Below are 27,376 nucleotides of genomic sequence, written 5' to 3' on the forward strand. Positions count from 1 at the left end.
GACCAATGTGATTCATTCCCTTCCTTTTAGTGTTTACATAAGTAAAAAAAAAAAAAAAAAAGTCTTTGCTATTTTTTCTGCATCATTTGCCAAAGTTTTTTTTATAATCTTCTCTTTTTGTGTGATCTCTTTTGGACTTGATTGCAGACTACTTTATATCTACCATAGGCTTCTGTATCACCAGATAATTTATATGCATTTCCATGCATTTCCTTCTCTGCTACAAGTCTAATTATTTCATCTGATATCCATTTAGATCTAAATGGATGAACACTATTTCTTAGTATGAAAAGACTTGTAGCTTCTATAATTATTTCCTTGAATGCATCCCATTTAGAATTTGCTGATGGCAACATCCTCAATTAGACTATTGTACAGAATGATTGTAGTGACATATTTAAGTAAATTTCACATGAATACACTGTGCTCGCTGCCAACTTTTATCTGTAGATACTTAATACATGAATAATAAAGGCTGATAAATTATATCAAGAGTAGTACTCTCTGTTGTTGTCTCTCTAACATGATTCTATAGAAAATAGTCATTCAATAAATCCATAAAAGACTTGCTAGTGTGTCAGTGACTAACACACAAGTACCAGTGTGTTAGTTAAAATCCCCCATTATAAGGCATTCTGCTTTACTGGCCCACTCTATTTCTCTGTATAATTGTTCGTTGTACTCATTATATTCATCAGGAATAACAACGCACCCATACTCTCATTTTTCTTTTCCCTGTCCTTATATCACACCAAACCGTCTCAACATTTCAACGGCCACCCATATCAAGTGGATGGACTGCTTTACATTTTATGTGCTTCATAATAAAGAGAATAACCCCTCCTCCCTGTCCTGTTTGTCCGTTTTGCACACATTGTACACCTATTGTATCTCCACGATGTCTGTATTTTACTGACGACTTTATCAGCACTTCATCAAATTTTACTATACTCTAAATTTGATGTACATGCAAGTATACATGCACTTGTCCTCACTCTTAGTTACCTTAACACAGATCATGCATTTCTTTTCACCATGGTGACCCACAGCAGGCCTTGAAATCTTTGGTACTGCTTTGCTTTCCGGGCTGCTGTACGTTCCAAAGGAAGCAGTTTATGAATCATTTTTCACCTCTGCCTGTAGCTATTGTTAATCTATTACAGTCTCTTTATTTCATCCAAACTAGCAGTTTTCCGATCCACCTAGCATTATCTTGATAATATCAGCAAGTATTCTTGCACCCTCTCTATTTAAGTGGAAGCAGTCCCTCCTGTTAAAAAGCACAGACGCCGCTGAGAAAATTCTACCCCATGAGTCTTGTATAATCTCTCCAGAGCCGAGTTGATTTACAAGGCTCATATCGTGTACTCCCTCCTATCGCTTCTGGGCAGAATTGCAATCATTCATTTTCAAATTTAATCCTAGCTCGCTACTTGTTTTCAGCATTACCTGTACTTAGCAGTAGTAGCAGCTGTGGAGGAACGCTTATATGGTATCAGCCACACGCACACACTTCACCCATCCAAACCTCCAAGAATTTGTCTGACTCTTCCTTGAATTTATTCAAACTATTCACTTCGACAACAGATGGAAGCCTGTTCCAACAATCAACCACCCCCTGGCTGAAGGTGAACTTCCGCACATACATCCTGCAACTAGTAAAAGTAAAGTAAAGTAAACTGCAGCCATTATCAACCCACTGCAGGATGGAAGCCTCCTCAACAATTCATGCTGAGGGAAATGGACCATAATCTGCCACGCTGGTCCAGTGCGGGTTGGCAGATCGACCGTATTCAGCAGTCAGGGGCTTGAACCCCGGTCTACTCAAAAAGGGTGTGCTACTGCACTCCCGCTCCTGCCCACTCGGCTACGGAGGCCTTAGGTAGATTCCTGCAACTATCTTACCTCAACTTAAATTTATGCCTCCTCATGTTTGTAGTATCAGCAAGAGGAAGAAGACTATTCACATTCAGTTTACTTAATCCAGTCAGGGCCTCAAACACCTCAATCAGATCATCCCGGGGGTGCCTAGTCTCCAAACGATGCAATTTGCAGAAGTGAAGTCTTTCTAGACAAGAGCACCGTTTTTTGCCCTTCACTAATCTGGTTATCCTTCTCTACACTCGTTCCAGCAGTTCTATATCCTTCCTAAAGTGAGTCCTCCAGACCTCTAGATAATACTCTAGATGCGGTCTAAGCATGGCCTTATACAAAGGGACAATCACCTCCTTATCCCTACTAGCAAAGTTTCTGTACATCATTAACAAAACCCCATGAGCAGTCCTTGCAGCACGTCTGCAGTGCTCAGAGAATTTCATATCTGACTCCACAATTAACTCCCGATCTTTTTCATTTTCAACTGACCTGAGTGTAGTTCCACACATTTCATAAGTTACTCTGAGATTAATGCTACCCATATTCAGCACCTTACATTTTTCAATGTTGAACTTCAACTGCCATCTTTCAGAACGTCGACATAACTTTTCTAAATCTTGTTGCAGTGGCATAACGTCATTAGTGTCGTTAACCACCCTACCACTACCAACAACAGAATCATCAGCAAACTTCAGTAAAGTTAAGCCTGATATACTTTCATCAATATCATTGATAAATATGGAAAACAACAACGGGCCCAACACCCTAGGGAACTCCATTGATAACATTGGTGCACGAAGAGCAGTGTCTATTGATAACCACTCACTGTCTTCTTCCATTTAACTACCCCTTCACGCCTAGCAGTAGTTAAACGTAAGAAAAGCACCTGGGGTGGATGGGATCTATCCAGTTATATTAAAGGAGGCGGCAAAGCAACTAAGCAAACCCTTAGCCATAATTATGAGAGCATCCTTGGATTCAGGGGAGGTTCCCACGGACTGGAGATGTGCAAATGTATCCCCAATTCACAAAGGGGGATCGAAGGGTGGCACGAGTAATTACAGACCAGTTAGTTTAACTTCTGTTCCGGGTAAAATAATGGAGTCGCTGGTTAAAGATGCATTGCAGGATCATCTAGACAAGACTGCAGCAATAATTCAAACACAGCATAGGTTTGTTAAGGGAACGTCTTGTCTGACAAATTTGATAGGATATTATGATGTGGTTACAAAGGAACTGGATGCAAAAAATAATTTCGATATCATATATTTGGATTTCAGGAAAGCTTTTGAAACTGTTGCGCATGGAAGACTATTGTACAAATTGGAGCTGAATGGTATTAAGGGTAAGTTGCTACAATGGATAAAAGGATGGTTAAGTGGGAGAAGACAGAGGGTGGTAATCAATGGGTGCTGCTCTTCTTGGAATAATGTTATTAGTGGAGTCCCACAGGGTTCGGTGTTAGGTCCACTGTTGTTTTGTATATTTATCAATGATATTGATGAAGGTATAGCAGGCTTAATGTCGAAGTTTGCAGATGATACAAAGGTTGGCAGGGTTGTTAATGACAGTAATGGCAGTGTGCTACTGCAACAGGATCTAGATAATTTGGGCAGATGGGCTAAGAAGTGGCAACTGAAGTTTAACCTTGACAAATGCAAAGTACTGCATATGGGTAGAAGTAACCTCAGAGAAACGTACCAACTGTGTGGTACTACACTTAAGGTGGTAGAAAATGAAAAGACCTGGGAGTAATTGTGCAGGCAGATATGAAGTTTTCTGAGCAATGCAGACAGGCTGCCAGGGCAGGTCCTGGGGTTTTGTCAATGATATATAGGAATTTTGCTAGCAGGAAAAAGGAGGTGATTATCCCTCTGTATAAGGCAATGGTCAGGCCACGCCTTGAATATTGCGTACAGGTCTGGAGGCCTCATTTTAGAAAGGATGTAGATTTACTTGAGCATGTATAGAGAAGGGCAACAAGATTGGTGAGGGGAATGAAGGGATCCTCTTACCAAGAGAGGCTTAAGTTCTGCAAATTGCAGTGGCTGGAGACTAGGCACCTGCGCGGTGATCTGATTGAGGTATAAGGCCTTGAATGGGTTGAGCACGCTGAATTCTGATGGGATCCTTCCACTTGTTCGATTACGAACCTAAGGGGGAATAAATTCAAATTAAGATGTGCGGAAATTTGCCTTTAGCCAGCGGGTAGTTAATTGTTGGAACAAACTTCCATCTGTCATTGTGGAAGTTGATAGGTTGAATAAATTTAAGGAGGAACTGGACAGGCATTTGGAGAGAATGGTGTGATTTTTTTTTTTTTTTTGTTGGCTGATGCTGCATAAGCTCATACATTTGCTTTCTTGCATCACATGTCACTACTACTACTACTTGTCCTTAATGCCACATTTCTCCAGTTTATGCAGCAAACATTTATGTGCAAGTGTATCAAAAGTCTTCCTGACAAGATCGCCTCTTAAAAAATCTATGCTCTGGTTGTATAATGCATTTCTGTCCAGATGGTCCTGCATTACCTCTTTAACCAGCGACTCCATTATTTTCTCTGGAACAGATGTTAAGCTGACGGGTTTCTAATTACTCAAGTCACTTTTGATCCTCCTTTAAGAATTGGGGACATATTCACGCATCTCCAGTCCACAGGGACCACCGCTGTATCCAAGGATGCTCCCTTAATTATGGCTAAGGACTTGCTCATCTCCTTTGCTGCCTCCTTAATATGATTAGATAGATGCCATCCACACCAGGAGCCATTTTTATATCCAGCTTCAATAATTTCTCCATTTTCCGGGATGGCTTTAATATAATACTGTAGTTGGAGTTTTTTTGTGGCAACTCCCCCATCGAACAAGTGAGTAGCTTTAAATATCTAGGGAGGGCCTTTACAAATAATGACTAAGGCACATGAATTAGAAGCAGAATCGGTGTGACCAAAGCGGTATTTAAAAATCTTAAGAACCTCTGCGACACTAAAGTGAATTTCCAAAAAAGATATCGAATAGCCAAATGCTACAGAGTGGGCAGGACCGCGGGTGCATAAGTACACGTGCCTTGAGTGATAGCGGTTCAAGCTCGTGACTACCATATTCTGTCTACCTTGTGAACTCCTCTGACCAGGAGTATAAACAGAAAATTTATTTATTTATTTATTTTACACATGGAGCACCCTCCTATCCGAGACCTGGGTCATGCGGAAATCGGAGATCAGGAAACTGGAAGCCTTCGAGATGTGGATGCGCAGAAGAATCCTCAAATTTCCATGGACAGATCGGGTCATCATTTGAGCGGGTCCTTAAGAGGGCAAGGAGACCACGAGAACGCTATAATTGCAAGGAGGAAGACTGCCTATCTCGGGCATGTTATAAGAGGATCTCAATATGGCCTGCAGAGACCAATCTTAAGGACAAAGAAAAATGTGCCTGTGAGTGCGCCGAGGCAATAATCCTTGTAAGTATATCATAGTTTTCACTGCTTATATCTACCAAGCATTCCACAATTCTTCCTAATAATTTCGGCTATCGGCTTCCTCAATAATCACTTACTTAATTTGGCTTAAGTTTGCTTTTAAGATACTTTCCGATTACAAAACCCTATTTTTGAAGGGTTTTTTATAAGAGCAAGAGACTGGTTCAATTAATCCTCCTATTTGCACCCTCTTTGGCTCAAATTTCAGTCCATTCGATTAAATTATTTGTTGTCTTTATCGAGCTTCTATCTTTTCTAATCGATGCCTTCTTTTTGACTTTCCTTTAAATCTTCACTTAGTCACGTCAGTGCAATTTTTCACTAATATTATTTCACTTAACACTGATAGTATTTTAAATTTATATTATTATAAATTTAAGAGTAATATTATTTCCCTTAGAAACGATATTCATAATTCCAACTTTGATCTTCTAAAATGAGGAATTCATTTCTTACACAGAACAACGTAATATGGCCACAATCAGCACAAGTTCGCTCACTTTTAGAGGAAACTTAGCAAAGCAGAATCGAGCAACACATTGTTTCTAATTTTGATGGTAGCAGTAGAAAAGACAGATTTCATTATAAACAGTTTCAGTAAGAAAACAGTTCCAATAGAATTGTAAAGTTCCAAAATACTTCTGTTCTATTTCAATGGAACACAAAACAATATGTTGTGATTTCAAATAAATTCAACGGGACTGTACTTTAAAAGTCATGCAAAAGTAATGGTGATTTCACTGAAACATCTTTTATGTTTCATATTTATTGCTTAGTTGAACTGCACGTGTCGCCCTATAACAGATAACAGCGGTTAGTAAGATACTTTCTTTTAGCAACCTGATTTCTCCGAGTGGCTACTTTCACTTAACAGTAACCTGAAACTAACCAGCGCCGTGACAAAGATCGTGCTAAATGTGTGCTTTGCTCTTTGGAGTTGAAGTACTGCTCAATCACATTCAGACATTGTGAAACGAGTATTTGTTCCTACATGCATATCGGAACGAGCAAAGAAAGAGGAGAACGGCAACGACATAGCGGAAACCTGCGTCTGGAGGTTTCTGTAGTTCTTTCTTCTCTGGGTAAAGAAAAACAAATTGTACAGTGGAGCGATTTTACTTTGCAAACCATTCCAAAAATGAGACGTCGTTATTTTCTTTCATAATAAATTATCTACAGTTCTAAAAATATTTGACTTCTATTAATTAAGATCCCTCCTTTCTATTATTCATTCATTACATGTATTATATAACATCGATGTAGATACATCTTGGTCTACCCATAAATTTAACTACGTACGTAGTGTAAAGACATCGTTTAAACATAAGAAACTGCGGTGGATGGGATCTATCCAGTTAGATTAAAGAAGGCGGCAAAGGAAGTAAGCAAACCCTTAGCCATAATTATGAAAGCATCCTTGGGCTCAGGGGAAGTCCCCAGAGACTGGAGATGTGCAAATGTATGCCCAATTCACAAAGGGGGAATCTAAGCGTGACACGAGTAATTACAGACCAGTTAGTTTAATTTCTGTTCCGGGGGGAAATAATGGCGTCACCGGTTAAAGATGCATTGCAGAATCATCTTGACAAGACTGTAGTAATAATTCAGACACAGCATGGGCTTGTTAAGTAAAAGTCTTGTCTGAAAAATTTTATTGGATACTATGATGTTGTTACAAAGGAACTAGATGCAAAAAAAAAAAAAATAATAATTCTAATATCTTATACTTGGATTTCAAGAAACCTTTTGACACTGTTGCGCATGGAAGACTACTCTACAAATTGGAGCAGAATGGTATTAAGGGTAAGTTGCTACAATGGATAAAAGGGTGGTTCAATGTGAGAAGACAGAGTAGTAATGAATGGACGCTGCTCTTCGTGGACTAATGTTATTAGTGGAGTACTCCAGGGTTCGGTGTTGGGCACAATGTTGTTTTGTATATTTATCAATGATATTGATGAAGGTATATCAGATTTAGTGTCGAGGTTTGCAGATGATACAAAGGTTGGCAGGGTTGTTAATGACAGTACGCTACTGCAACAGGATCTAGAAAATTTGGGCAGATGGCCTGAGAACTGGCAACTGAAGTATAACATTGACAAATGCAAAGTATTGCATATGGATAGAAGTAACCCCGCAGAAACGTACCAACCGTGTGGTACTACACTTAGGATGGTAGAAAATGAAAATGATCTGGGAGTAACTGTGCAGTCAGATATGAAGTTTTCTGAACAATGCAGACAGGCTGCCAGAGCAGGTCATGGGGTATTGTCAATGATATACAGGAATTTTGCTAGTAGAGAAAATGAGGTGATTATCCCTTTGATTAAGGCACTGGTTAAGTCACGCCTTGAGTACTGCGTACAGGTCTGGAGGCCTCATTTTAGGAAGGACGTAGAATTGCTTGAGAGTGTACAGAGAAGGGCAACATGATTGGTGAAGGGAGCGAAGGGGTTCTCTTACGAAGAAAGGTTTAAGTTCTGCAAATTGCAGCGATTGGAGACTAGGCACCTGCGAGGTGATCTGACTGAGGTGTATAAGGCCTTGAATGGGTTGAATTCTGATGGGATTCTTCCGCTTGCTCAGATTACGAACCTAACGGAGCATAAATTCAAATCGAGGAAAGACAGTTGTAGAATAAATGTGTGGAAATTTGCCTTTAGCTAGCGGATGGTTAATTGCTGGAACAAACTTTCATTTCTCGTTGTGGAAGTTGATAGCTTAAATAAACTCAAGGAAGAAGTAAACAAACTTTTAGAGTGAATGGACGTGTGAAATTGTTTTTTTTTTTTTTTTTTTTTTTTTTGACTGATGCTACATAAGCTCATACGCTTGCTTGCTTTCTTGCATCGCATGGCTCTATTATTACTATTACTACTAGACGGTAAATATGACGAAGAAAATCTTTATTGTACAGTAAAGATACAATAATGTGCCCGCCACAGCCAGGAGGCCAGGGGCTTGACAATGATATAGAAATATAAAAATATGTACAGTATAAAAATTTGTGCAGTATAAAATATTACATAACAATTAAAAACGTAGCATTAGCCATTCAATAGATATGAGTATGTACATAGTTGTGAGGCAGACAGTACACCAAGGTATGTACACGTTCATATGTACAAAGCACATATTTAAGCATATTCACACAAGTCAGAAAATTTCACAGTGCCAAATTATTGTTCGGTATTGCATTTTCTTGTGAAGACAGTTCGTCGATTTGCCTGCGACGTGCCGTTATGCACCTCATAGGAGATAGCAGATGGAGATATCAGTATGAGTCGACATCAGGGGCCAAACAAAAGGGGAACAAGTTCGGCCAACGAGCGCCTGTAATTGCGATCAGAAGCGAATTTCTGCAGGTCAACTCCGATCATTAGCAGGGCTTGTACTGTAGGAAGTACTTGTCCAGGTAGGAATCTGTCACTGATCTTCAGCCTGTTCCATTGTAGCTGAAGAAGAGGGGTGGCTCGTAAGGACGGAAGTGGAACATGCCACTGGCATATATCCCAGAAGTCAGGGGAGTTGATTTTGCCAACCAGCAGTTTGACTGTGGTCGCAGTTCTCCTCATGCTGATTATTTGAGGCAGCCGCGGGATTTGGAGTTGGTCGGCCATGCTGGTGGTCCTCTGCTGAGGGGGGAGTCGATGTTTGTGGGTTGCCCACTTCAATATCCAGTATTCACTGGCGAAGATGGGCTTTATGAGAGAAGGTACTGCGGATGCCCATATTTCAGAGGCATACAGAAAGGTAGGATACACAATGGTTTCCAGATATCTGATTGTGGTTCTTGCGTCTGTGTTATGAAGAAGATGTTGACGGGCAATCCAGCGCATTCGGTTGATCTTGCGTAGAACACATTCGATGTGACAGTTGAACCTAAGGTTTGGGTCGAAGGTTACACCGAGATCTATGTGTTTAGTAACACTTGGAATAACTGCACCCTGCAGTGAGGGTTGTATGGATGTGGGACACTTCTTCAGAGAAAAAACCATAATAACGGATTTTTGGGGGTTCAGTTTGAGACCGAAATGGTTGAGATGGCTAGAGAAAGCTGTGATCTTATTACAGATTTCCGATGTGATCACTCCCCTGTCGGCTGATGGTGGTATTTCCGTTAGGAACTTTATATCGTCGGCGTAGGTAATGACATCATCTCTGTTACACACAAACGGAATAAGGAGGGCGGTAAAAAGTAACCCCGATAAAACGCCACCTTGCGGCACACCAGCATTGATGGATCGGGTATAGCAGAGGTTACGATGAGTGAGGTACACTGTTCTGTTCCGGAGGAGCGAGTGCAGAAAAGCGAAAACGTCACCTTTGATCCGAAAGAAATTGGTTAGGAGATTCAGAAGGGCTGAGATGTTGAGGCTATCAAAAGCAGCTTCAATATCGGCATAAACAACCGCCATTTCTGATTTGGCCTCAAATGCATTTAAAACTTCCGTTTGGACTGCCAGAAGGTTGGAGACAGTTGATCTATTAGGGAGGACATAATGGAGTTGTTTTGATGATTGTGGAAGAAGATGGCGTGTTATATGCGGAAGAAGGACTTTTTCCAGTAGATTTAGGAGCGTGGATGCAGTGGAGATCGGTCTATAGTGCTTCGGCTGGCTTGGTAGTTGAACTTTAGGTAGTGGGGCAAGACTGTATTTGCTCCAGGATGCCGGAAACACTCTATGAGAGAGGATGGAGTTGAACAAGTAGAGCAGAGGATCAAGGATATATGGACTGAGGCACTTTACGATGAAATGTGGGACATTATCGATGCCTGCGGTGCATGACGGACGCAGCGAGTTGATGGCTTGACGAAGCTGCTGTCGATCGAATTGAATGGAAAACAGCTCATCAGCTGGACTTGAAATGGGGTCTGGTTGGTAATCATATGGTTGTGTGATGTTGTCTTGGAATCTGGCTACATAGTTGATCCATTCAACTGGATTGAAATTGGAATCTGGTTCAGAGTTACGGGTATATGGCACTTTGCTTTTGGATAAGGTCTTGTCAGTGTATTCTTTAATGGCTTGCGATTTCAGTCTATTAAACAGTGCTCTAGCTTTGGAGTACTGAGTTCGGTCATATGCTGTACCAGACTGTTTCCATTGTTTATGGAGGGACTGTTTGCACTTGAAACTGTGATTTAGCTCCGAAGACCACCAAGCATTAGTTCTAGCGGAGATACTGACCTGTTTAGCTGCTGAGAACATAGTACGTTATGTTCTATTTGTATTTGCCTATATGGACGTAAGCAAGAGTCAATTTATTACTTGGTTGTTGTTATTTGGTTTTTAGGAGCATTAGCAACTAAGCCCATATTGCTCTGGGAATATGCGGTGGTAATTCCCTGACCTTTCCGCATCCTCCGTATTTGGTGGTGACGGGCTCGAACCCCGATCTAATCAAGAAGCGTGTGCTACGCACTGCTGTTCCTTCCCACCTGGCTACGAAGGCGCCGCTTTATTACTTGGATAAGATGTGGTAAATCCCGAATACCCAGTTTCGAAATATTACAAGGCAATGTCGTTCAGTATCTTCTTCAATCAGTTTTCGGAGAACTTTCGACTGTTTTTAAGAATTCCAGGGCTAAGGAGGCCGAATGGTATACGACAATAGCTTTGTTCATAATGTAACGCATTTTAAGACTGAGAAACTGTAAATTATAAGAAAGGCGCGATTCTAATCCTTTTGAAAACTCGTTCGAAAATCAATTACTCTCAGATACATAACTAATCTTAATACAACAGGTAATATCCCAGTCATTCTTCCAAAGGTATTCCCCATTCCTAGGAAATTTCATGACTTCTTTAGTTCAATCAAATTCTGTTCCAATATGAAAAGGAGAATTAATCTCGAACTCAAAAGAAAATGATATGATTAAGCATGCAGAGATGATAGCTTATCAGAGATAAATAAGGACACACAGAATTTCACTTACTTCCGAATTACTGTGTACTGATTCCCACAGACATAGATCGGATTGCACTGAAACAATTCCGCATGATGACTGAAAAAATAAGTTGGGCGACCTTAAATCGATTGGAATTTATAATAAGACTTCGCGCTTTCAACGGTCCTGCATTTCCCCCCCCCCTTTGTATTTTATTTTATTTATTTTTTTTTTTTGGTGTCTTATCTGTGTATTTTTGATTTATCTGTTAGTCACTTACGTATAACAGTTGAGAAACGTCAAAATATTTTTATAAAGTAAGATTAAGTAAGAATACTTGACTACAGCAATACACGTATGCGCAAGCGTGACAATTGTCAATTATTTATTATTATAATTATTATTCAGTTTATTAAGTTTGATTTCACTCCCTGTACAGCTGGTTGGCTAGAAAGGTTTAACATATTCTCTGGTATAAAACGTAGAAAAACTAATGCAAGTGAAGTAAAAGATTTAAAATTCTAGAAGTATTCTACCTACCGAACCTTGGTGATTATTTAAATATAAATATTATTTAAATATATTATTCGTTACAGAAAATCAAAGGATAATTAATATAAAAAAACTGATTGAAACTAATAATTTAGTTATTAAAAAAGTTTGTAAGATATGTTTCAATGACACGCAGTAATACTGTATACATATATTATATAAAATTTTCAAAGAGACATTTTATCCCTTATTTTATTAATTTATTTTAATACATTATAAAAAATAATTTACATAATTCATTAAATAAAGCCAAGCAATTTATACTGAATGTATATATATTTGTAAACTATATAATATCGGTGTAGATACACCATAGTTTACCCATAAATCAAACTTCTTATGTAGTGTGAAAGGCATCGTTGTTAATTTTATCTCATATTGTGACTACCTTCACAACGAGATACGAGGTATTGCACTACTTCGAATAATAACGCTTCTCTAGTAGAGAAGACTACTGTTATTTATTCTCAGTGGATACCATCACCCAGACGGCACCGTGTTTGAAAATGTTATGGAATTAAAATCTCGGTTATTCTCCTACTATCTCTATAAGACTGAGCAAAGAAAAAAAAAAGGTAGGAAAGTGGCAGTAGGAAGGGTAAAAAAATAGATGCCATAGAAGAATTACTCCTAGTATTCACACACAGACTCAACGCTAAAAAAAAAAAAAAAAAAAAACTCCGCTCATATTTGCATTCCTTCCAACCCAGTGGGGTTACTTACTCTTGCACAGACACACTCCGTGGAGAGCCCAGTAGATGTGACCGCCACTGTCCGCGGCCTGGCGGTCACATGGACTGGGCTTGCCCTACCTGGATTCTAGGATCATCCACCTCTTTCCAACTCCATTTACTACCAAACGGCTTTCAAAGCTCAGCCACCACACATATGGGAGACCACTTGCCTGCAGCTGACTTGGTTTCTTTCCCTCTTAAAGCTAAGCTAGTCAAATTGTTGCGCCCACTCCCTCTCATTTAGACTAATCCTGACCATCTAAGCTGCACGTAAATGTTCTTATCTAGTAACCTGAATAAAGGTGTATAAAAGGTATAAAGGTAGCTGAATAAAGGTAACACCATATATATATATATAAAAAAAAAAAGGTAGCTGAATAAAGGTGACACCACATTTGAAAAAATTTTTGCTCTCCTAATTGTAATAACTCTAGTACCAAAAACCTTCTAATTGCAGCATGCATCATTCAGAGGGCGTACTTTGACACCTCCGTAGCCATGCCTCCTATTTTTCTTTTCTTGATTTCCCAAGTCTGATATTTCCCTTCGTTTAAGAGGAAAATCAGAATGCACGTCGCTCTAGAGATCGGTGCCGGAAACTGAAAAAATAGTACTTATTCCCTGGTCAAGCGCGGTATTCCCATTATTTTATGCACACTGATCTAAATTCGCTGAATAACCGGACAGGAGAATAATGCATGTTCCACTGTTTCACGCGCCCTACAATATAGGCATTCAATATTCGCATACCCATGAAACTTGGCTTTATTCATCTCCACTGGCAAGTGCCCATGTATTATCCTCCAAGCCAAGTCTTTACGTGACTCATAGCCTATATGATGATGGACATTACTGAACATCTGAGTTGTTTCTAGATTCAGCCAGCCATGCGGCATCGGCGCTGGTGGTACATTCATGTCGAACAACTTCCAATATATCTCTTAAACTTTAAGCTTGTTTGCCAAGTCCAAACCACCTACAGATAATTCTTGTAAATGTTTGATTACCAACTTATAAAAGGGTGTTATTAATTCTACTGTTGGACCAGTATGTTCCATTAATAACAACTCAGTAAACCTCCCATATTATATTTCACTAAGGCAGCCGCTGCATGCGATCCCCATAGAGCCGTTCGGATGTGCTTCAGCACATAAACCCACCTTAGCCATTTCAACTGTGGTACTGCATAACCTTCCCCACACTTCCTACAGTGTAGTCTATGCTGCGTCACTTCTTGATGTGTGCTATTTCAAAAAAAATTAAATAATCTTCGAGTTAACTTTCTCTGCGTGCCATAATTTAATGATGCAATTGATACAATGTTCATCAAAATCGGTACCAGAATCGTCCACATAATACAAACCTTTCCGGAGAAAGATAACATCTCCAGATTCCACTCCGCCATAGCTTCCTCCCAAGAACCCAGAAATTGCCGAGCCGTTACTACCGAACATTTCATAAAGGGCGCCCCCAGGATAGTTACAGGGTCTGCCGAGACCGTGAGGCCTACTGGCAATTGTACCAGAACCTCAATTCCCCACTGTTGATATTTTGTCTTGCTTAGACAAAGACCACTAGATAAGAGGCCCAGATGACATTCCAGGCTTATTTTGGAAAATGACTGTCACTACCTTAAAACCCCTCATACTGCGGATCTTCAACTTGTCTCTCAGGCTGGGGAAGTATCTTAAGCACTTTAAGCAGGTCAATATAGTTCCTATTTTCAAAAAAAAAGGTGATAAAAATGATGTAACTGATTACAGACTCATAACCTTGAAAAACAGCCTGGCTAAACTCTTCGACACAGCACAAACATCTCTTCGAATTCTTCAGGCCTTTCATTGATCAGAATCAACATGGTTTCTGCAGTGGAAAGTCAGTAGTCACAAATTTACTTTTTTTCTGGCAATACACCTCTGAAGCTCTTGATAACCACCTTCAAGTTTATGCTGTCTACACAGATATATCTAAGGCATTTGATAAAGTCCCGCACGAACAACTTCTGGAAAACTTAAGCTATATGGTATCCGTGACCCTTTGCTCTCATGGCTACGCAGCTATATTACTCATCGTTCCTTGAGCGTTATCATCAATCAAATGAACTCAGACTGTTTTATACCACTAAGTGGAGTACCACAAGGCTCCCCCTTAGGTCCTCTTCTTTTCATTGTTTTCGTAAATGATCTTCCTTCCTTCATCTACACCTCCAATTCAAGTGCTCTCTATGCAGATGATCTTAAGATCTATTCAGCAGTGAAGGAGATTACCGATTCTCAACAGCTTCAATGTGCTCTCAATAAATTCTCTCTGTGGCTATCTCTGAATGGCTTGTCTGCTAACCCCTCGAAGTGCAAAGTAATCTCTTTCTCTTCCGGCAGATCTCCACAACTAATAAATACGGAGTACAGTATTAACTCTGTGATAATCGAAAGGTGTGAGAAAGTTAACGACTTGGGGATTCTCTTTTCCAGCAGTGCTAAATTCGATGCTCGTGTCCTTAAAATCGCCAGCAAAACATTCAAAACACTGAGATTCATCAAACGGAACACCTACAAATTCAAAAACTACAGATATGTTATCATCCTTTATAAAACTATAGTTTTCCCAATCCTTGAATTCAGTTCACCCATCTGGAATCCTCACACAAAGACTTGAACTAACAAAATTGAAGCAGTCCAAAAAAATTTTGTCCGTTACCTTACGTACCCTAATCCTCTATTCTATCACTCAGTGTATTATGAATTTCTGTGTGATTACTTTCATCTGAGACCTCTGTGCACTAGAAGAGTCACTGCTGACATCACCCTTCTAGCCAAAGTAATCACTGGAACTTATGAAGCATCTGATATCCTTAGCAAAATCAACTTCAATGCTCCTTGTAGACAAGTCAGGAACCATACACCGTTTCGCCTTGACTCTGCCACCAGGGACTTTATGAAGTTCAGTGCACTGAACAGAATCAGCAAATGACTCTCTCATTGACTTCTTTGACAACTCCCAGTCACTGATGAACTCCATCCACAAGTTTGCCTCTTCTCCTAAACTGCCAAGTGACTAGCTCTGATCTAATTATTGTAATTTATTATTATTATGTGTTTTATTATTTTTCTATTCTCTAACTGATTAATTATTACTTGTTTTACCGGTAACTTAACTTAATGCAATCCTCTTTTCTACATATGATTTTAATGTTTGAATCTATAGCAATGTTTATCTTACTCTTGGATTTCATATTATTGTTATGTTTATTGTACTGATCTCAGATACACTGTTAATGTATCAGTTACCTGTTGTGTATCTTGTTATTAATAAAAATAAAAATAAATAAATAAATAAAATAAACTGAAATAGCTGAAAGTATCGAGTGCTCTTTGTAGAGAATTGCTGTCCGCTAAGGTCACGTCATGCGCATGTGCTACATATTTACAGTCAGGATGCGGGCCTGGATGATGAACCCCATTAATATTTTTAGAGATAACTAATTGCCTTAATATGGGTTCTAATGCCAATAAATATAGCAGGACTCAGTAGGCACCCCTGTCTAACCCCTCGTTCCAGTTTTATTTTGTCTGAGCTATGGCCATTAATCAGTAGAGTAGTTTGTGCCCATTTGTATAGACTCATTATAGCTGTTCTTAATAATAATAAATAAATATTCATTTATTGCTAATACAGCAGCAAGCCCATCACAGCTGATAATAGTACAAAGGAAATGACATAAAATAATCGAATATGTACATGGCAGATTTCATACAGACCTTAACTAGGAGTTATAATCATGAGTTAAAAAAGAATTTGCAGAACAGGACATTTGGTTTTCAGTTGCAGTTACTGGGTTGGATTATTTTTCTTAATTTTATCGGAGATCTGACTCCTGTAGGCTTCAGAGTTCATTAACCTGTTGCAATCAATGTTGTGGTGATTTATGAGGTGAAGGGATGCATTGGCTCAAACAAATGAACATTCTGTCCATTTGTTTGAGCCTGGAGAGGTTGGATTTGAATTGCTTTTTTCTTGAATTTTCCCCGATGGGGGCAGCTATTATATTGGCTAAGTTTGGTAAATCGCATGCAGAAGTGATTAACTTTGCAAGAAGCATGACTCCAGACTCGTTGATCATCTGTTTCAGAGGCTTTGTTTTTAGGTTTTCATAAAGCTGTTGCCTGGATATTGTATGGGGAAAACGAAGCTTACTATTGAGCCATCTAAGAAATCAATATTCTAGGGCAAGGAATTGCTTGACGGTTACTTGAGGAGCACCAGACTTGATTTCGGAAGCATAGGACAGAATGGGAAAGATGCATCTTTGAACATGCTTAATGACTGTTTTTCTGTCTTGAATCGCTGCTGTTTCTTGTTTGATTAACCATTTTGCTTTTTGAATTTTTTGAGCAACGTATAAATAGTGGGCATTAAAGGAGAGATTTTTATCAAAAACAATTCCAAGGTCTTTGAGCATAAACATTTGGGATTGGGACATCTGCAATTTTTATTTCTATGTGGTTGGGTTGTTTCTGAAGGGAATAAGTAATTTGAGCAGATTTGCTTGCATTTATAGTCAGATTTAGATCTTTCAGATACTTGATGATTTCACAAATCTGTGAATTGGCATCATTGATAACTTTGCGAATATCATCACTGGCTTTGGAGATTATAAATAACTTGAAATCATCGGCATATGCCAATAGATTTGGATTTTCTTGTAGAAGTGGTTGAAGAGATGCTGAAAATATAGTACTGGAGACAACGGTTCCTTGAGGAATGCCTGTTGAGGTTGTGACGAGAATATTGTCAGTACTAGTGGAGAAGAGGAGAAGTCTGTGATTTAGGTTGTATTGAAGATAGGAAATAAACATTGTGTCAACGAGAAATTGATTTTTTAGTATTTTAAAAGCTTTTTTGAGATCTATGTTGTCGAAAGCACCTTTGATGTCAAAATAAAATACATCGCATTGTGCCTTATCTTGAAACGCAGTTTGATGCGAACAATGGTTTCAGCTAGGCTTGTTATTGTGGATTTTTTCAATAATTTTAGTAATTATTGACGAAACAGCAATTGGCCGATGGCCGGGATAGTTATTTCTGCAAGCTTTTTTTTAGGAATCAGCGTAATCCTGAAAGTTTTCCACTGTCTTGGAAGGAATGGTTGGGAGATGCATCTGGAAATGATATACACTAACGAATCAATGATGTATACGCTGGACAATCTAATAATAAAACCAGGGATGCCGTCAGGACCTTCATTACTATCAGGGCTTAATTGGTTAGCTGCGCGCTGAACTGTATTCTTGTTCACAAGTTGGTTAATTAGCAGGGCTTGACCCGGAGACACATCACGTTGCACATTGTCTGTTTGTTCATAAGAATTAAATGCTATAAATCTGTTTTGTATACCTTCAATGCAAATGTCAGAATTGCTTGTTTCCATATTGCATCTTATCCATTCAACAACTAGATCATGCTGTAAGGTAGCTGTTGTTTTTGTAGGAAGTGCTCTTTTATTGTGCTTTAGCGTGGACATAACATAATTTTTGTACGACTTGAATTTTTTTTGAGTTGAAACAAAGCTCTGCTCTTTTTATATTTTATGTGTGCTGATGAAGTGCCGTATTTCTTCCACTGTCTGTGGTATTTTTGCTTACTTTTAAAGTATGGTTTCAGGTGGGATTTGAACCAAGGTTTGGAGTGAGAAGATATTCTAACGAATTTGGATTCCGACTCTGTTTTGAGTTGGTTCAGCCATTCTATAAGAATGAAAGATAGCGTCCTGTATAGGAATATTTTTAAGAGAATCGCATGGGTAGTATTTTAAGAGCTGCAAAACTTTTCTTTCTGAAGGAATTTAATTGATGATATTCTTTTAGTGATTACTAGAGGGGGGAGGCGAGGATTGCCGCAGCAAATTGTTGCTTGCAGTTCTATACTTTTGTGGTCAGATTTAAATGTAATGTTGCTGCTAAGTTTTTCTTGCAGTGGAAAATATATAGAGTATACAAAAAATATAGAGTATACAAGATCAAGCGCTTGATTACCTCTTGTAACAGAGACGTTAATTGTTTTAGCTCCTAGAACTAAAAATGAGTCGGACAGCAGCTTCATTTGTAAATTATGTTTGGGCAAAAGAAGGTTAAAGTCGCCCATTATAATGATGTTAGTTTGAGGCTTAAGAACAGTAGTGATCCAGGTTATTACTTCATTAATGATGTCATCAGTAGGTCCAGGCGGAATATAAATATAAATTTAAAACAGATAATGCTTAACTTGGATTAGTAGAGAAATTCCCTCAAAGTTAAATGTGAGTTGTATGTGTTCAAAACTTCATATAGGATTTTAAAATTATTGCTGTCCCACCACCTCTACGATTAATTCTTTATGTCATGTATGGCGTGTAGCTGAGATTCTTCGGCAGTAGGAAAACATCTTGTAAAGATTCCTGCATCCACGTTTCAACTAAACATATGATGTCATACGATTCTTCAACCATTCATGAAATAAGCGTAGACAGTTTATTTTTTATATTTCTTACATTTTGAAGAAAATGCTGAGATGGACATATGTGTTGGAAGGATGTTTGCAAACAGATGTATTAGGTGTCAGGATAAATGATGCATTAGGATGAGAATCAGGAATATTATTCTCTAGCTATGCAGAGAATTCAGAAGCTTGAGAATTAGTTGGTAACTTTTCACTAGAGTTGTTGACCGATCCTCCAATAGCACCATAAAATGGCATGACGAGTAGACCATTTGGCCAGATATCAGGATTTAGATATTGTTGTAGGTCACAATTCTTTAGCTCAATTCTAAATGATGAATATGTGGGATGTTTGATTTTTATTTTAAAAGCTCTACCTGGAATTTTTAGTTCTAATAGCATCTGGTCCGTCTGCTGGGTGGTAGTATTGGGGTCTAGCCTGCTAACAAAAATGTTACTCCTAAGCATCGAACTATTTCTGTTTCTAATTTTAATACAAGACTGCATATTTCTTGTTCCTATTATGTTTGCATATCTGTTGTTTCTGCGGGGAAACTTAAAACTTGGAGGGTTTGTAGGCAAGCTATTATGGGAAGGCACTTCAGGATAATGCTCAAAGCGATCATTTTGACAGTGCACCTACAAATTGTTCGGTTTCTGTTGATTATTTTATTATTAATAGCCATATGGTGCAAGGAAGCCTGAGGCTTATGCAGCACCGGCCAAAAAAAAAAAAAAAAAAACCTATTACCCAGAGAGAGAGAGAGAGAGAGAAATCACCAAGAAAGAGAAGAATGATGATATCCAGCATCCAGCTCAGGATCCTGGATGTGCCAAGCCCATACTCACCAGATGTGAGCCCCTGGGGGTAATTATTAATAGTGGTGGATATCGATTGTCTGCCTGTGTCAACACGTTGCGAGGAAGCCCGATTGTGTCCTCGGAGAGAAAGAGAGCTAGAGCTCGATTTTTGGGATCGCGCAGCTGTTTTTTCTGGAACAAATTCTTCAGCATCTGGACTGAGGACTGGAACTGCAGAAACCTGACGAACAGAAGGGTGAGGCATCGGAGGGCTTTCGACCATAGCCTTTAGTTCGAGAAGCAAGTGGTAGAATTTACATTGCTGATCTTCTATTCGAAAAAGATGCTGTTTAATATCTTCATTTTCTCTAAATTGCTTCCTTAGCATTTGTTCCAAGGAATCAAATGAGCAATCATTGTTTGCGCCAGTTGAAGGCAGGGGAACGGATAGGAAGAGTCATCCGTTTGGGCGGAGGCATCTTTAGTTGACTTTTTGCACTTCCCTTGTTAGTACTTTTGCATGAAGGGCATCTGAAATCGTTTTTGAAATTACTTGATTTAGAAAAAAGTTCTTTATTAATGAACAAGCATCACAAAACAGCATACTGCAAATTCCCTTGCAGATAACCCAATTCTGTACTGTTTTTTGACATACATTGAATGAAACCGCTTCCTTAGGTGGCATGTCGAAGAGTTGAGAATGGCTTTAAATAACAGCAGAATGTGGCTGTTATTTAAATATAACAGAATGTAACAAATAAGCAGGTGAGCCGTTATTGACACAGCAGGGGATCGAAGAGAAGAGTAGTAAGGCTAAAGTGATAAGACGACAGTTCGGACGTGGGAGTGGCTATCTGCAAAATTGCTAGAGGGCTGCAGGACTTTACCAAAGCAGGAACACTGCGAAGGTCACGAACAGCTTTATACTTCAGGTCAAAAGTCAATAAAGTTCCTGTTTGTAGCTATGCTAAAGAAAGGCTCCGAGAGTAACGTTGCACACTAAAAATTTAAGCTTAAATAAATAGTGCTTATCTTGGTGAAGATTTCATAAAAACCATCTAAGTTGCTTGATAATCATATAAGGAACATATCAGTATACAGATTTTATAAAGATGCCATTTAAAATCTGCTTAAAATCACTATAAAGCATGAGCTGAAGCACACACACGTCTAACACCTAGGCCACCTGGTGAGAAGATCTAATGAGCCCATACGAACTAGATGTAGCAGACTTCTTAGATATTCATGGGAAAGCTTATCGAAAGCCTTTGCTAGATCAAGAATAGCCACCACTACGCTGTATCGTTTCTGCTTACAATATCCTTGCAAATCTTTCATGGAAATCCATGAAATATCATGGATCTTGCTGGAATTGCATACGTTTGATTATGGGGTATAAATGCCCTTTAAGTTGAGTGTTTAACACTTTGGCATACAACTTATAATCTAGGTTGAGTAGTGACACTGGCCTCCATTCGCCCACTTCTTTCCCCGTTTTGCCTTTTTTCCTAAGGAATACGGTTTGGGCTTCTAAAAACCCGGAAGGGTTTTTTTCCGGGACTACCCCTTCCAAGAAAATCTTCGAGAAGATGACAACCAAAACTGGTCCAATTTCCTTCCAATATTTTTTATAAAAAAAACTCTATTGTTAGTCCATCTGGACCTGGCACTTTACCTCCTTTCATTTTTCACAAGGCTGACGATAGTTCATTCAACGAGATAGGTTGGTCCTGTTCTTGCCTATGTGCTACCAAAAACCATGGTATTTCCCAGCCTGCTGGTAAAGCTGGTCCTCTAAATGCTGATATACATCTGCTTGTAGATGTGTGTGAAACACCAAATAATGTCCCCAGTAGTCTGATATTGGTGTGAGCCTTCCCGTATCTGATGAATAAGACTGCTATCTTTGTGTGATCTATTGAACTGCTTAAAAAAGAAAGCCGCCGACAAATCCGCTTTCCTATAACACAGACGCATCTGGACAGCTTCGTTTTCTTCCTGCTTCTCCAATTGCGATAATATTTCTTTTTGTACTTCTTTCTCCCACTCCATCCTAACAACACTTTAGGAGTCTCCGTACTTCACAGAGATTTCTTGATTCCCTCCTGCTTTCCATATTTTTTTCTCCTCGTTACTTTTTGCAGAGCTATCTTGGTTGCCTGCTTGTAATTTGCCCAACTCTCCCCTGTCCAATAATTAGAATTTCTCAAATCATGCATTAATCTCTTAATGTCATGCAGGTCACCTTGCAGGAGAGCCGATTTTAACCTCCAAGTACCCTTTCCTGCTTTACTGTTATATCTAACGGAAGATCCGTTATAACTAGTTTATGATCCGTAATTGAACGGGGTCCGGAAATATTGATGTGTCACCTTACTTGGGACATAAATCCGGTCAATACGGGTTCCTACCGTTCCTCTGGACCAAGTTGCTCCGTGACTTATGGGATATTTCATTCTCCATACATCTATCAAGCCATGCATTAAACACAAATTGTTGAGCTCCGAAGAGTCCCCCTGTGCCGATTTTAACCTCCAAGTACCCTTTCCTGCTTTACTGTTATATCTAACGGAAGATCCGTTATAACTAGTTTATGATCCGTAATTGAACGGGGTCCGGAAATATTGATGTGTCACCTTACTTGGGACATAAATCCGGTCAATACGGGTTCCTACCGTTCCTCTGGACCAAGTTGCTCCGTGACTTATGGGATATTTCATTCTCCATACATCTATCAAGCCATGCATTAAACACAAATTGTTGAGCTCCGAAGAGTCCCCCTGTGCCGATTTTAACCTCCAAGTACCCTTTCCCTGCTTTACTGTTATATCTAACGGAAGATCCGTTATAACTAGTTTATGATCCGTAATTGAACGGGGTCCGGAAATATTGATGTGTCACCTTTTCTGCCACCTTACTTGGGACATAAACCGGTCAATACGGGTTCCTACCGTTCCTCTGGACCAAGTTGCTCCGTGACTTATGGGATATTTCATTCTCCATACATCTATCAGGCCATGCATCAAACACAAATTGTTGAGCTCCGAAGAGTCCCCCTGTGCCTCTCTCATCTTTAACTAGATCTAAAACAATTCCAGTCCCCCCCCCCCCCCCAGAATGATCATACATGAAAAAGTGTAAGTTACAAAATATTTGCACCCGCTCAGGAGCGGTGTTTTGTGCATACACATTAATCAGTCTTATTGTGCTCAAACCTAATCCGCGGTCAATGCAGATTATTCTGCCTTCTACATCTCTTTGAAGATTGCAGAATTTTCCTATAATTGGTGGTAAGACTATAATGCCCACCCCCGTGGCATTTCTTGCACGAAAACTCCAGAAACTTAAGCATTTAAATCAGTTCTTGAAGTTACGTACTTGGGCGATATTAAAGAAATGGCTTTCTTGAATAAATAAAATTTTTACTTTAGTAGTAACATGCTCCTCCAAACATGATGCTGAGCCTGCCCTTGGGCAAAGCCCCTTATATTCCAAGTGCCAATAATTACCATGTTTGTGCAATTCGCCTTACCATAGAAATTTTGATTATTGTGCTAGAGCTTTGAATGGATATGGCGGGATGAGCACGTGAACAAATGTATTTTTCCATTTCCCCCTTTTCTATTTCTTTTCACTTTGCCCTGTTATTACATTTTATTTTCTCTTTTATTTTCTTTATATTGCTTTTTACCATAGTTTTTAGCTATAAGCTAAATTTATATCTAACTCATAAAAACCTAGGGGAACTGGTTGGCACACACTAAATTATTAATTAGCACCATTAGGCGTTAATGACTGAAATGCATCCATCCATGTTATAAAAATGCACCTGCAACTCAAAAACGGATCCTAAAACGATTAGGAGCATGCCTATATATATATATGTCCATATACAGGATGTCTCAAAAATACACGGCATAATTTTAGGAATGAGTTCCTCATATGTAGACAATAAAAATATTTTATATCAACATAGTTCCGTAAATGCTTGGTTCCCGAGTTATTAACCGGAATGTCTTATCTCCAGCAGGTGATTTCCTTCATCACAAGGTACTGAAAGAATCTGGTGGGTTTCCATTCCGACCATGTACTCAAATCAGGAGCAAGCGGATATGCACTTTATGTACAGTTTGGCGACGGCAATTCTCTGGAGGCTCGTAGTTTTTACCACGAAAGGTCCTAGAACGAAGATGTCCAGACAGGAAAACGTTTGAAGGTATCCATCGCCGCCTTTGTGAACATGGAACCGTTACTCCTCGTGCTGCCGACAGAGGACGACCAAGAGCTACGACTCTTGAAGTAGAGGAGGAGATTGTGGATGTTGTGCACGCCACTCCTGGAATAAGCACACGCAGAATAGCAATGCAACTGGCTGTTCAACGTTCGACTATTTGGAAAGTGTTGCGAGAACACCAGCTGTATCCTTACCATCTGCAACGGGTACAGGCCTTGTCACCAGCAGATTACCCTGCGCGAGTAATGTTCTGCCAGTGGTTCTTGCAGCAGTGTGGTACAACTCCTCACTTTCCTGCCTTAGTAATATTCACAGATGAAGCACACTTCACACGAGACGGAATCGAAAACTTTCACAATCATCATCATGTATGGGCTGAGGAAAACCCACATGCAATTCTTCCATCACATCACCAACAGCGGTTCAGCCTCAACATCTGGGCGGGTGTTTTTGGTGATAAGTTATTTGTGCCCCATGTACTTCCAAACAAACTCACAGGGCAGGCTTACAGAAACTTTCTGGAAAACAACATGCCTGATTTCTTGGACGACACGACACAGATCAGTCGTCAACAAGCACACTTCATGCACGATGGCACTCCCGCACATTTCAGCCACCTAGCCCGCAATTACCCGAATCGAAGGTTTCCTGGTCGGTGGATAGGTAGAGGTGGACCAACTGCCTGGCCTTCACGCTCAACTGATTTAAACCCACTAGATTTCTTCTTGTGGGGCCATTTAAATTCATTGGTGTATTTGACTCCGGTAGCTGATGTGGAAACTCTCCGCAATCGAATTGTGGCAGGTTGTAAGATAATACGAAACATGCCAGAAATTTGGCATCGTCTTCGCGAGTCCATGAGACGTCGATGTGAGGCCATCTTCTGCCAGTAATTCAGGCAGAAGGTGGATATTTTGAACAATTACTATAAGGTGATGTGAACAGTTAAGTGTCAAAGACAGATCTTCAAAACTCGGAAACCAGGCATTTCCGGAACTACGTTAACATAAAATAATTTTATTGTCTATGAGGAACTCATTCCTGAAGTTATGCCGTGTATTTTTGAGACACCCTGTATATATCGATGATAGTTACTCTGATATAGTTGATATATATCCAGATGGTGAAAATTAGCAAGCATCCTCTGAAGAATACGAATGACTCAGTTCATCAGCGAAAGCATTTCAAAATAACAGGGGAAATTTACTGCACATACCGCGGACAGTCAGCAACTGAAATCCCTCTAGTACATCCTGGGAAACTACTGAGAAGTGTTTTAGGACCCTTAGTTTCCCTTGGTGTCATTACTACAATGATCACTGTTAGTGTTAACAAGGCGTCTGTCAGATCTGAAAGGTGAAAATTGGTTTGGATATTTTATACGTTTACCATGACTTCAGTAGACAACATGACCTCATTCTTGTTTTTCGGCAAACACTGGGTTGTCTCTACGTGACAAGTACTATAATTTGCTCCTCCCTGCTGCTCCTGATGGGTAAATAAACGTGTGTCGCCCCCTTGGATCTTATTAAGACGCTCAGAGCTTTTCTGTAAACCACAGAAGCCCCAGAGCCTGTCTACGATGTTACGGGAAGAGTGACACGTGTTGCGGAGATGACTTGAGAAACTCGAACTTAATACAAGGAAGAGTAAATCAATGTTGGCATAGCAACAGACGTAATGCGTAAGTCGGTATGATTTTTTTTATTTGTAACTTATGTGGGTATAGACCAAAAAACAGCACTAGCAACTCTATAATGAACGTGTTTCATCTCACTCGGGAATACCCTGACATTCTACATCTGCTTCGCAACCCTGGTTGGAGAAGTTCTGATGATTAGAAAGGAGGGAAACGGCAGCTTTACACCAATGTGTACTACATCGCCCTCTCTGTGATGATTTCATCCACTACAGTAACGGTTACACCCCCCACTAGTTTGATAATTACAAAATATAATCATTTTAATCGTATTACTGATTCCTAAGTCATCGGTTTCATCTACTATATTAGAACTAAAGAGGAAACAATCGAAACATTTATTGCTGAGATTCTAGAGTTAACTATTTTTAAGCTAAAATGTAAACAGTCTAGTTATGTTATTCCATAATGTTTGATAACTTGCCTAAATAAAAAGTTACTTTTTTTTTAAGTGTGTGTATGTCTGTCTGAAATTAAGACTGGAACTGAATTACCTTAAAGTCATAGATTACTACAGCATTTTACTTTAAATTCGCTTTATAAATTTTCTGTGTAGGAATTGAAATTAATTTTAAATACAAAATTATTCAGATTTGTGAAAAATCATCAGCTAAGAAATAGTCCGTCCTATACATGCTAATGTGATTATAGGGTGTTTCATAACATGTGGGCCGTACTTTTAACTGTAACATGTTTAACTGTAAATAAAGGCGCTATTTTAAATACATATTTATGATATTTTAATTAATGCCATCCCAATATAAAGGACATACATAAACTTATTAAAAATATATTTACAATATCTTTCAATATGACTGCCAATTTGGTCTTTACAAAATTTGCCAGTAATTTTCTGTAACCAAAAGTTACAGAGAAAAACACTTTCTCGGAAATATTCTAAAATTCTGTAACTACATTTTAAACTCCACTAAGTTCTTTAAGAATACCGGTACCCACAACAAAATCAGAGGTTGTTAAACCGGTGAGTGCAGAGTGGAGGACATTCAATGGAACTCCACCGTCTGATTCATCGATCTGGAAACCTCTCGTTTAAAAATTCATACACAATTTTTGCATAGTGAGTTAGTACTCCAGCCTACAAAAAAATTGATTTTTTTGCATTAATTGCATTAATGAATTGCATTACTGAATTACTTGCATTAATGAAATGATTGTCTATTAGCAATCCTGTCTCAGTTCGTTCCCTCAAAGAAAACAGATCCGTGAACACCTGTCTAAATTTCAACCAGAATGTAAGTTGCCTTTAAATTCTTGTTAAAGAATAAATTGAGGTTTCTAAGAAAATAAACTTAATCCGCTTAACAGTTCCGTTTTGTTTAAATGTGAATTCAGTCCACAATGTCTGAGTTTGTAACACTTATGGTCAAAAACAGCGCAGCAAAAACCAGTCTTCCATCTGGGTTGTTTTCATTTAAACTTTGTACCAACCTAGGTCGATAAGCCTTGTATTTAAGTTCCTTTATGATTCTATTTAAATTTGTTTTGGTATTTTAAGTTCCAAACTTTCTTTTGAGATTTTCTCTGCTTTCTTTAGATATCCTCTCTTACGAGTTACAAATTGTCAGCTGTGTTTGAAATATATACACAGTTAAACTGCTTGTTCACAGGAG

This window comes from Mastigoproctus giganteus, chromosome 6 (genome assembly GCF_048544385.1).
Source record: "Mastigoproctus giganteus isolate SK-2022 chromosome 6, ASM4854438v1, whole genome shotgun sequence".
Lineage (NCBI taxonomy): Eukaryota > Metazoa > Arthropoda > Arachnida > Uropygi > Thelyphonidae > Mastigoproctus > Mastigoproctus giganteus.